Consider the following 11,943-nt stretch of genomic DNA (forward strand, 5'->3'; position numbering starts at 1 on the left):
TTGTAAACAAATCCTAGTCATCACATAACTAATCCAATTTAGATTTTGCAAGTTGCTTATGCACAAAAATCACTCCAAAAATCAGCAGCTTATCTTCCAAAATAAATCCAAGAACCAATTGAGTTCAACTTCCAAAATTCCAGCCAAGGGTACAATCGAAGAGAGCAATTCTAGGCTTCCAAATTTCTGCTATTTTATTTCTTACTTAATCGAGTTTTGTAATCTATCCAGCCATTAAACTCGTGTCTTTTGAGTCTTTTTCAACCTATAAATCGTGTCTAAGAGGTCCCAAAAGGAGTCACATCAGTCTTGGATTCCAACTAGTCTTAGTTTCCTAATTTGAGTCGCTAGTCAAAGTCCAAAGTTTTTAAAAATTGAGTCACCTTGTGTGGACAAAATCTGGTTTTTTTTTCAGCATACTTAGTGTCTTATTTTGAATTATTATTCAGTCCATTTCACTCCAAAAATTCCAGCTTTAAATCGCTACCACCTTGTGAGAAAACTTGGTGAAAGTTTGATTGAATCTCATTCAGAAAATTCAGATTTCTTCAAGAGAGGCAATCAAGTAACTTAAGAGATGATTGGTGAGATCAATAGAGTGAACTAAACACTTGAGTGATACACGAGCGTGAGTGCAAACAAGTGAGGGTGTGTTGTGAGAAAATTCTTTTCTTTGCTAGCCATTTTTTGCAGGTCACGTAATCATACCTAGTGGAGTTGCATCTCGCTCATATAATCAAGAATGCTTGGAGAACAAGCCACTTAAGATGAGGGGTTCCAAGCGAACTACTTCCAAATACTCTAACTCCATGCAGTCTAGTTCACAACATGAGTTTCGTTCACTTCGGGAGGAGATGCAATGTTACGTGCTTTGTGTGTATATGAACGATATAAGCGTACTTGTGATGAGTATAAGAAGGAGCAAAGAAGTTTGCGTCGAGCATCTAAGTCGAGGTCATCCTCAAGCAAACGAAATTCATCTAAGGAATGTCGTGACAATCGAGCCATGAAGCCTTAGAGTTCTCGAATTGAGTCAAAGCCTCATGAACCAAAGGATGATTTTCGAAGTTGGACTAAAAACTGGGTTGATTCTATGAAGGAGGAAATTAGCCAAGTGCTGAATTCATACTTTGAGCAACTTAATCATGTGTCAACCAATGGTAATAAAAGGAGATGTTCCTTCTAGTCCGTCATTGATTGAAGAAGTATCTATGAATGCTAGCAATGAACTTAAGCTTGAAAACCTTGAAATTCCATCCACACAAGTTGGTTGTCATGAGCTTGTCGAGAAGGAAGAAAAGGGAGAAAGTACACTGATTTTGAGCAAAAATGTGAGGGCTTATTGTTTTCTTAACGAACTTACCTTTACTTTGTTTAGTGTTTCTTCTTTTCTACAGATCAAGCAAAGTCAAGTAGAGTTGATCTTGGTGTGTTCCATTCCAAAGTCAATTGTACACTTTGCAAGTTTCCATGGAGTTTGTTTTCCAGGAATTAAATCCCTTTGGTATCAATTCATGAAACAATGTCAACTCAAATATGTCCATACCGATGGAGAGTTAATTTGAGCTCATCTTGAAGGGAACATTCCAAAATTTGGAGCTGGTTGTGTACCAAGGGTTCATTGAAAAAAAAAATCATGGGATCGTTTGCAATTTATACTGTTACATGTAATGTCTTCAAAAACTTTAAGAACTTGTAGATTTTTTTTACACTATGTATAATTGTGCTTCAATATTGAATTTTGTTTTTGTTAAAAACTAACTTGAAGTTTTGGATTTTATTTTCTGGGGTGAACCAGTTAGGGAGCCCCTTAACTATTCCAGTGATCAAACTATTAGTCCTTTATCTATTTCCAATATTGAATTGGTCCCTCAACAATAAAAAGTTGTCAAAATTTGAGATTTTAATTTATTTCTACCTTTATATCCATCATATTTCTACTTGGATGATGCCAAAATCTTTATTTTTGAAAAAAAAAACTACAACAATAATGCCGAGGACTTAAATACGGGGAATTTAAAGTCTTGTAACATGGCCTCAGTTAAGTGTGTGATAAATGCTTTTATGTTAATTAGACGGGATAATTTCAGAAACCTCCCTTGAGGTTTCTTATAATTGCACTTGGCTCCTCTAAAGTTTCAAAAATTACACCTACCTCTCTTGTCCATTTAAAATGACAATGCTATCCTTAATATTTTTAGTAAGACTCTTTTCTTGCCATGTTTATGCAAATGATGGATTTTATTATTTTGTTTACCTTTTTCCTTTCTATTCATTTATCTTATATTTCATTCGAAGTATAGAAGAACTATCAATGTTGTCCCTAATATCTATCCAAATTAAACTTTAAACTAGTAATATTTTTTTGATAACTTTTAATATCCTCCAATTTTTTTTTGTAGCTCTTTTCTTTGGTATCAAAATCAATGATAAGTCAACAATGATTAAAACAAAATGGCCCAAAATCACTACCCAATTATGATAGTTCCACCACTAAACTAGTCTATAAATTTTTATTAAAAAAATAGTCCATAAACTTTAAAAGAAACAAAATAGCACTTTCTTCTCTATCATAAAAAGAATTTATATTCCTAGTAAAGCATTATGAAAAATACCATATTACAGCAAAAGATTTATTGTTATAATTAATTATCAAATAACAAATATTGACATGAAAAACTAGACACTCTTTTCGTTTAGAAGAACAAATTGAACTTTGTAAGATAAGGACATTTTAAGGTATTCATTAAATTTTTTTGCTCAGAGTCTACATGCATTTCAATCATTCACTTGGAAGATATTTTCTGCCTACCAAGGAAGATTTATTCCTCATGTTGGACTTCATGGTAAGCGGATTCTTCTTTCCAGACAGTGATACATAGTTATGGAGACTTTTAAACACATTTTCTTGTCATTTGAGTCTATTTTCCCCTAATTCGAGGTTGATACTAAAGTCACCTAATATTTGCCATCTTGACCAAGACCACAAGGGTCGAAATCCATGTCTCTTCTTTCCATCCGACTTTTCTAAAGTGAAGTATAGAGAAAGATAAGTAATTATCTGAGTTTTCTGACTCCCATTCTGTAGGAGATAAAGACCTTACACTACCATCACTAACTTGACTTAGGCCTGTAGCAATTATTTTCTTTTTTTCTTATATCCTTCCTGTTAATTGGATGGAAAGGAGCGAGGAATAGATTCGAGATTTTGACCCAAGACCTAGACTTGCTAAAGGTCTTCACCTTCCCCCCTCCCAAAAAAAAAAAAAATTCTTCCCGCTGTAGTTATTACCTTTTTTCTTACACGCCTCTACAATTTCAAGTTCGAATTGCACCATGAACTCTATCATCACTTGTGTGTGTGTGTGTGTGTGTTTTTTTTTCTTTCCAATTGCACCATGCAGCATGCAGCACCCTTATTTCTTCCTCTTTGTAACCATAGTGGATATGTGGATGAAAATCATACTTGGTTTTGAAACATGTCAAATTACCAATGCACGAGCATTAGGATAGGATAATCTTATGTGTAGTGAATAACTATCATTTTCATTGCATACCTTAATTGTGTTATTTCAGATACTTTGTAGCCAAAAATTTTTTCACATGTTTCAGTTTTGGCCAATAAGTTTACACAGTTGACAAGAATTTATTGTAAAACTATCAATACCTTTGCCAAAATTAGCAAAATAGAAGAATTACTAAACAACACCAAAATCCATTGAGAGAATGCTTTACAAAATACTAAAGCACTAAATGGGCTCACTTGAATTCTATAGCCCAAACGTTTCTAAGAAACAAACAGGAAAACAACCATACATGGATCCATGGCCTATCCATCCATCAGGCATCAAATATCAAGTGTGTCATGGACTCTATACATTTAAGTCATGAGTCCCAAGACTGAAAATTAAACCTTATAGAAATGCTAAGAATAAAAACTAATCCTATATTCCTCTGCATAATTTTTTTTTTCTTTTTCTTTGATGGTCTGAAGAATATTTTACGGACTTGTCATGGAGAAATAAAGAGTATTTCAGAATCCAAATCTGATTCTATGTGTAACCATAGGATCGAATCGGAAATACCTTTCCTAAGAAATTCCAACTCTTGTATATGCTTTCAAAAAAGTGAGAAATTAATGATCATCCGTTATCTTCGGGTTTATCGGGTTTATGTTTTGTCTTTCAATTCTTAATTGTTGTTTCTAAAGAAGATAAGGAATTCTTTTCGAAGGATACAAATCAATTTGCAAATTGAAGAAAACTTATACCTGCACTACTCAAATAGTGAAAAGAATGAACAAAAATAACTCTGGATAAAAAAAGAAGCATTTTCTTTTGGTTGCATTTCACAAGTCCATAACTTTTAATTGTGGACAGAGCTAATAACTGTGGACAGAGCTAATTTTCCTTTTCAGCCTTGCTAGCGGTGCATTTTGGCACAATTGCTGGATTTTGCCACTAAAAGCAACGCTCAGTGACCTGAATGTTGGATCCTTAATCTAACGTTGGACTTATATGTGAATAATTATAGGTTTAATTATATTATGTTTTCTGTTCAGCTGCGAATGATCTTAAAAATATTACTTCCAACATCAATAATATTCCTATGCTGAATGACACAAACTTCAAGTCTTGGAAAGAAAATCTCTTGACAGTACTTGGAGTAATGGATCTCGACCTTGCGATAAAGGATGATTCTTCCTCACCTTTTACAGATCAGAGTACCTCTGATGAAAAGAAAAATAATGAAAGGTGGGAGAGATCGAATCGCTTGTATCTGATGATCATTAAAAAGGCCGTTCCAGAAGCATTTAGGAGAACAATGTCAGAAACGACAGTAACCGCTAAAGAGTTTTTTCAGGACATTGAAAAAAGATTTATCAAGAACGAAAAGACTGAAGTTAGTACGCTCTTGACATGCTTAGTTTCGATGAAATATAGTGGTAAAGGTAATATCAGAGAGTAAATTATGGAGATGTCTCATCTTACCTCAAAATTGAATTCACTCAAATTGAAACTCTCCGAAGAGTTGCTGGTGCATTTGATTTTAATATTTCTTCCTACACAGTTTAGCTAGTTTAAGATGAGTTACAACTGTTAAAAAGAGACTTGGTATCTAAATGAACTCATCTCACACTGTGTAGAGGAAAACAAAAGGTTGAAGCAAGATCAGACAGAAGGTGTCCATCTGGTTTTAACCACTAATAATAAAAGTAAGGGACTTAAGAGAAAGAATGAAAAAGGAGCTGCAGGTACAGGCCACAAAAGAAACAACAAAAGAAATCAGCTGATCAGAGAAAGAATAGTTGTTCTTTTGTGGAGTTGAAGGGCATAAAAAGAAGTATTGCACCAACTATCACGTTTGGCGTGCTAAAAAAGGTATGTTTCTTAATTTGGTTTGTTCTGAAGTGAATTTAACTTCGGTACCTAGACATACGTGGTGGTTAGATTTTGGTGCAACAACTCACATCAGTGTGTCTATGTAGGGTTGCCTGAATTGCCGAAAGCCTAATGATAATGAAAGATATATCTACATGGGCGATGGCAAAACAGTTCAAATTGAGGCAATTGGAGTTTTTAGATTATTGTTAAAGATCGGATTTTATTTAGATCTCAATGAAACATTTGTTGTACCGTCTTTTAGATGGAATTTAATTTCTATTTCTGCTTGGGACAAATTTGATTATTCTTGTTCATTTGAAAATGGAAAATTTGAATTATTTCATGATTCAAAATTGGTTGGTTCTGGTTCTTTAATGCACTATGATAATCTATATTTAATTGATACAATTATCTCATTTAATGAATCTCTACATTTGAGTACTAGATGAGTAAAGAGAAAATTAACCAAAGAGAATTCAGCCGCATTATGGCACAAGAGATTGGGATATATCTCCAAACGGAGAATGGAAAGACTTGTGTCAAATGAAATTCTCGACCCCTTAAATTTTACAGATTTTGATGATTGTATTAACTGTATAAAAAGGAAACAAACCAATAAAAGGAGATTTGAAACCAATAGGTCTTTAGACGTCTTAGAACTTATACATACAGATGTTTGTGGGCCATTTTCTACAACTGCTTGGAATGATCAACAATATTTTATAACATTCATAGACGATTTTTCAAGATATGGTTACATATATCTCATTTCTGAAAAGTCACAGTTACTGGACGTGTTCAAAATTTTTAAGGATGAAGTTGAGAATCAACTCAATAAAAGAATTAAAAGCGTCAGATCTGACCGTGATGGTGAATACTATGGTAGATATGATGATTCAGGTGAACAACGTCCAGGACCATTTGCTAAATACCTAGAGGAATGCAGTATTCTCCTACAATACACTATGCCGAATTTACTTACTATGAATGGTGTAGTTGAAAGACGAAATAGAACGCTTAAAGATATGGTAATGAGTATGATATGTCATTCTACCTTACCAGAGTCATTCTGGGGAGAAGCACTTAAGACTGCAGCATATATTCTTAATAGAATTCCAACAAAAGCAACTATCAAAATCCCTTATGAGTTTTGGACAGGAAAAAAGCCCAGTTTAAAGCATTCAATCATTTTGCTTGCCAACAACGATATTGGTATATTGCACGAAACCAAGAAATTTCTAACAAAAAATTTTGAGTTGAAAGATCTTGGTGATGCATTTTTTGTGTTAGGCATACAAATACATCGGGATCGATCTCGGGGTATTTTAGAACTATTACAAAAGGGCTATATCGAAAATGTTCTTAAAAGGTATGGCATGCAAAATTATAAAACAAGTTACACTCCTGTAGTTAAAGGAGACAAATTTAGTCTTGAACATTGCCCTAAGAATGCTTTTGAGGAAAAAGAGATGTAAAAGATTCCTTATGCATCAGCAGTAGGGAGTCTAATGTATGCTCAAATATGTACACGTCCGAATATTGCATACATTACTGGAATGATGGGTAGATATTTGAGTAATCGTGGATTAGATCATTGGAAAGCAACCAAACCGGTCTTACGGTATCTACAGAAAATAAAAGATTACATGCTCACGTATTGGAAGTCAGATGAGTTAGAGATCATTGGGTATACTAATTCCGATTATGTTGAATGCCAATATACTATGAAGTCAACGTCAGACTATATCTACTTATTGGCTGGAGGTGTCATATCCTAGAAGAGTACTAAACAGTCCCTTATAACATCTTCTACTATGATTGCAGAGTTTATAACTTGTTATAAGGCATCCAATCAAGGAATTTGGCTGCAAAATTTCGTCACAGGATTACGTGTAGTGGATAGTATTGAAAGACCACTCAAATTATTTTGTAACAATAAGTCAGCAGTCCTATATTCCAATAATAACAGGAGTTCGACGAAATCTAAATATATAGATATCAAGTTCCTGACTGTTAAAGAAAGAGTACAGAGTGGACAGTTATCAATAGAGCATATCGGGACAAACTCCATGGTTGCGGATCCGCTTACTAACGGATTGTCACCCAAAATATTTCATGAGCATACTGCTCGTATGGGTGTCATGTTGTTAAATTATGTACAGTTTTAGTGGGATTTTGATATTTTAAATGCTCTTATGATATTTTTCGATTATTAATGATTTAAGGATATTTTATGCATAATAAAGTTTGGATTTATTTACACTCTGACTTTGGTATGGTTTAATCTCATAAAAATTTAAAATGAATCAGTTGGAAATAGGCATGTTTTGATCATATTACATGAAATTTTCATGCTATATATCCACACCATGATTCATGTTATTTAATTGTATCGATATATGTGACTATTGATGGGTCGAGTTACGAAATTGTAACAAAGGCCGCTTTGATCCTATATTGATGTGATTGATGGACCAAATTGGTTACAGATACATTTTAATAATGACAGTAAAGTTGAGCTAATACGGTTAATTGCGAAACATAATTATAAGGTTACACATTAGTCCAAGTGGGAAATTGTTGGATCTTTAATTCAACGTTGGACTTATATGTGAATAATTATGGGTTGCAAACTGTCAAATAAGGTTAAATCTATTAAAGTGATCAAATATAGTTTGGAGTTAATGTATCTAATAAGATGTGGATCTTTAATGTGTAGAGATTTCAGGGCTCCTATTTCTATGATGGGTTGAAATAGGGTTCCAAAAGGTAACAGGAATGTTACCTATAAATAGGGTTATGGTCCCTAGGTCACATGTATCATTCTATTTGTCGTATTTTCTAGTACCACAAAATATATCTCTTCCCTGATATCCCATCGTCGGAAAAGATACCAGAGAGAAATTAAAGGGCTCTCTCAAGGATTGACGAATACGTGTTGATTTGGAAGGCCACCCCAATATCTTTGGAGATTCATATATCAGTTTGTCGATATGAATCCAGGTATGCTTCCGCATTTATAGTACAGTTATATTCAAATATCTGATATTGGAATCTTGAAAATCTTACACTGGATACTCTTCTTGCTCTGAAGACAACCATATTAGATCCCCAAAGGATCATCCCAACCAACTGGTCCACTTCTACCTCCGTTTGCAGCTGGATTGGAATCGCTTGTAACAGTCGCCACCAAAGAGTGGCACTGAAACACATACGAGCTGAAGTTTGCATTTCTTTTCGGGATTCAAAAAGAGATATTAAGAAGTGCAATAATTCCATTGCAGTACAATTTTATGTTTCTATTTTGACTAGACCAAATTTTGCTTACACTCCTAAGTAACTAAACCTCATGGTTAGAGTATATGTAGAGTATAGCTATGTAGAACTGATTAATGCGTTCAAGTTTCCAATTTCGGCAGATAAAAAGCAATGTTTTCAAAATTGGATCGGACCGGACTGGCCGGTTCGATCGGTCCGACCGCGAACCGGTCATGTCGCAGGTCCGGTCCAGTATCAGACCCGGAAGGTAATGGAAAATCGGGCGAACCGGACGAACCGTTAAAACCGGGAACCGGCGGTTCTTAAATTTTCAAGCAATATAACCTCAAATTCAAAATAATAGCAAGAATGGAGGCTGCTAGATTCGAACTTGGGTCTCAGAGACCACAATAAGGTATGCTTGCCGCTAAACCACAGCCAAAGGACGAGTTATTGTTGTGTAGAATTGTACTGAACTAAAAAATAAAATCAGATTAAATAAAAAAACCCTAGCATTAAGAAAGTGCAGACGACACATTTCATTTCAATTTCACTTCCTCCATTTCTCTCTCTCAGCTTCTTCAGTTCGCATCTTGATTTTTTTTTAAAAATTTTTTCTTCATAATCCTTCACATCCAAATATCCACGACAAGATCATCACGCTATTATCTGTAGACGAGACTCTAGAGCTTTTCCATCTTGGTAAGTTTAATTTTTGTCTTTTATTGTTTTTCATAGAACAAGTATGTTGGATTATTTCTATGATGCCGATTGTTTCTTCTTCCATTCCCTGGTACTTAATCTTCATTAACAAACTACTGAGATGCTTCCATGATTAAGGTGATACTATACAAAAGTTTTTTTTTATTTCTTCAGGCTTTGAACTTTTGATTTTGGAAACCTGAATTGTTGTGGAAGCTTGCAATTAACAAGGGCTCTTGGTATTTGTTGATGTCATTGAAATATTATACTCTTTAATATAGAGAAACCGAAATCCTTTGATCTTTTTCACTTGTGCCAACTTCAGTCTTTGACACACAGAGAAACGTAGAGTTGAATATACAGAGATGTGTAAGACTGGGAAATAATCATGACATTTTTTACCCATTGCCACATATCCAGATACATGTTATTCAAGAAGAAACAACTCGATTTTTGTAAAAGTTGTACTTGTTTATGAGTTATAAATGATAGCCTTTTTTACAGTTGATTTCCTTCTTCAGTTGAATATAGAAAAATCCACTACTTTTAGGAGTCATTTTCTTCAAATCAATGTTCTTTAATGAATTAGTAGAAATCATTTTAATTGTCAAATCCAAGAAAAATTGCCTATGGTAACTTGTTTGAGCAATTTATGTCTTTGCTAACTTTTCTGTTTCCTTTATTTATTGTTTGTTCAAATAAATTTAATTGCTTTTTATTTGTTAAAAGCAACTAGGATCATAAGAAATTATATCTCTTTCATTCAAAGTTTAGGAGATTTATTTGGTACTATATTGTATAAAGTTTGGCAGCTTTAGCTTATTTAATTACCGTTGATTATTAATACTCTAAAAGTAAGAAGTGTTATATTGTTTACATTAGTGGTGCAAAAGTGAGCAAAAGTGACTAATTGATCTTCTTATATTACTGAAAATTTGTTAATTTTATTTTCTTATTAGTACACTATATTTTACAAATGAACTAATTATGTCTAAATTAACTATGTGAAGGATAATGGAAACCGATACTGGTACTAGTAGTAATTCACAATCTTCGACTATTGGAGCTGTCAATAGTGAACAATCAGCTAGTCAAAATCATAGACAAAAGTTTGATATAGCATGAAATTTCTCTACACACTTAAAAAATCTAATACACAAAAATTTTCCAAAAACTTTTCTTCTTTTTCCTTCCTCATCCAACCCACCATGCCAGCCACCACCTCCACCACTTGTACCGGCGCCGGTCACCTCAAAAAAATTTTTTTCTGTCCCTCACCCTCGCCCCCTCTCCTCTGCAGAAAAAGGAGTAACGCTGTCGTTTATGCCGGGGGTTGGGCCGACTGTCTCTCTTTATTTATTGTTTTTTTTTTTTTACAAATCACCCAAAGTGGAGTTAGGGTTGGGGAGATCCGTTATTTCCATGGCGGGCATGGAAGGAATTGCAGCGGCGGGAGGAACTGGAATTAGAAGTGGAAGTGGAATAGGGGGAGGAGGAGGAGCTGTCTCAGTCTCAGAGAGGGGGAGAGGAGAAAAGCAAAAAAAAAAAAAAAAAAAGAACAGAGCCAAGCAGGGGCATAGAGGTCGAACGACTCTGCGCTCGTTACGACTGGAATGCGCTGTGGTCGCGCTGTGGAGAAGGCGCACCAGGAGCTGGGCTGGCTGATGCGCGTGTGGAGGAGGTCGGGGGCACTGGCGCTCTGGTGCACCTGCGTTTCTGGTCGAAGAGGCGCCGGAGGTGATGGTCGGCACTCCAAGAAACAAGGGGAGGGAGAGGGGGAAGGGGCAGTGGGGGAGGGGGTGGCAGGGCAGAGGAGGTGGCGGGGCAGCGAGGGAAGGGGTTGTGTGCAGAGGGGAGGGGAAGGCGGGGTAGCGGGGGAAGGGGTGGTGTGCAGAGAGGAGGGGGAAGAGGGGGAGGGGGTGGCGGAGCAGCGAGGGAAGGGGCAGCGGGAGGAGGGGTTGGTGTGCAGAGGGGAGGGGAAAGACAAAGGAGAGGAGAAGGGGAAAGGGAGGAGAGGGGTGGCGGGAGGGGGAAGAAGAAGAAGAAGAAGAAAGAGAGGAAAGAAAAGAAAAATGAAAGAAAGAAAAAGAAAAAGAAAGAGAAAGAAAAAAAGAAAAGGGAAAAAAAATTTCACCTTATAAAAACTTCTACAAAAATTTTTACCTTACAAAAACTTCTACAAAAATTTTTTTCACCTTTCAAAAACTTTTACAAAATTTTTTCAAAAACTTCTACAGTGCACTACAGTAAAGTTTTAGACAAACTCTCAAAAAACTCAGGTTTCAAACAGGCCCATTGTTTAGTAGGTGTGAATAGTCAAGGAAGAAGAACTTTGACATGTGGGTATTGTTTTAAAGTAATTGCTGGTGGTGGCATTCATCGAATGAAACAACATTTGGCAGCAGAACAAGGCAGCATTATTCCATGTTCAAAGGTTGACCCGGCAGTTAGACATGCTATTTTAGCATCTATGAAGGAGAAGGAGTAGAAATCTAAAGAAAAAAAAGGTGATTTTGGGGTGAAAAATCCATTCGGCCACACTACTCATGTATTTGATGGCGATGAAGTATTGGAAATTCCTTCTTCTTTAGCAAATGAG

Source organism: Coffea arabica, chromosome 11c, assembly GCF_036785885.1.
Source record: "Coffea arabica cultivar ET-39 chromosome 11c, Coffea Arabica ET-39 HiFi, whole genome shotgun sequence".
Lineage (NCBI taxonomy): Eukaryota > Viridiplantae > Streptophyta > Magnoliopsida > Gentianales > Rubiaceae > Coffea > Coffea arabica.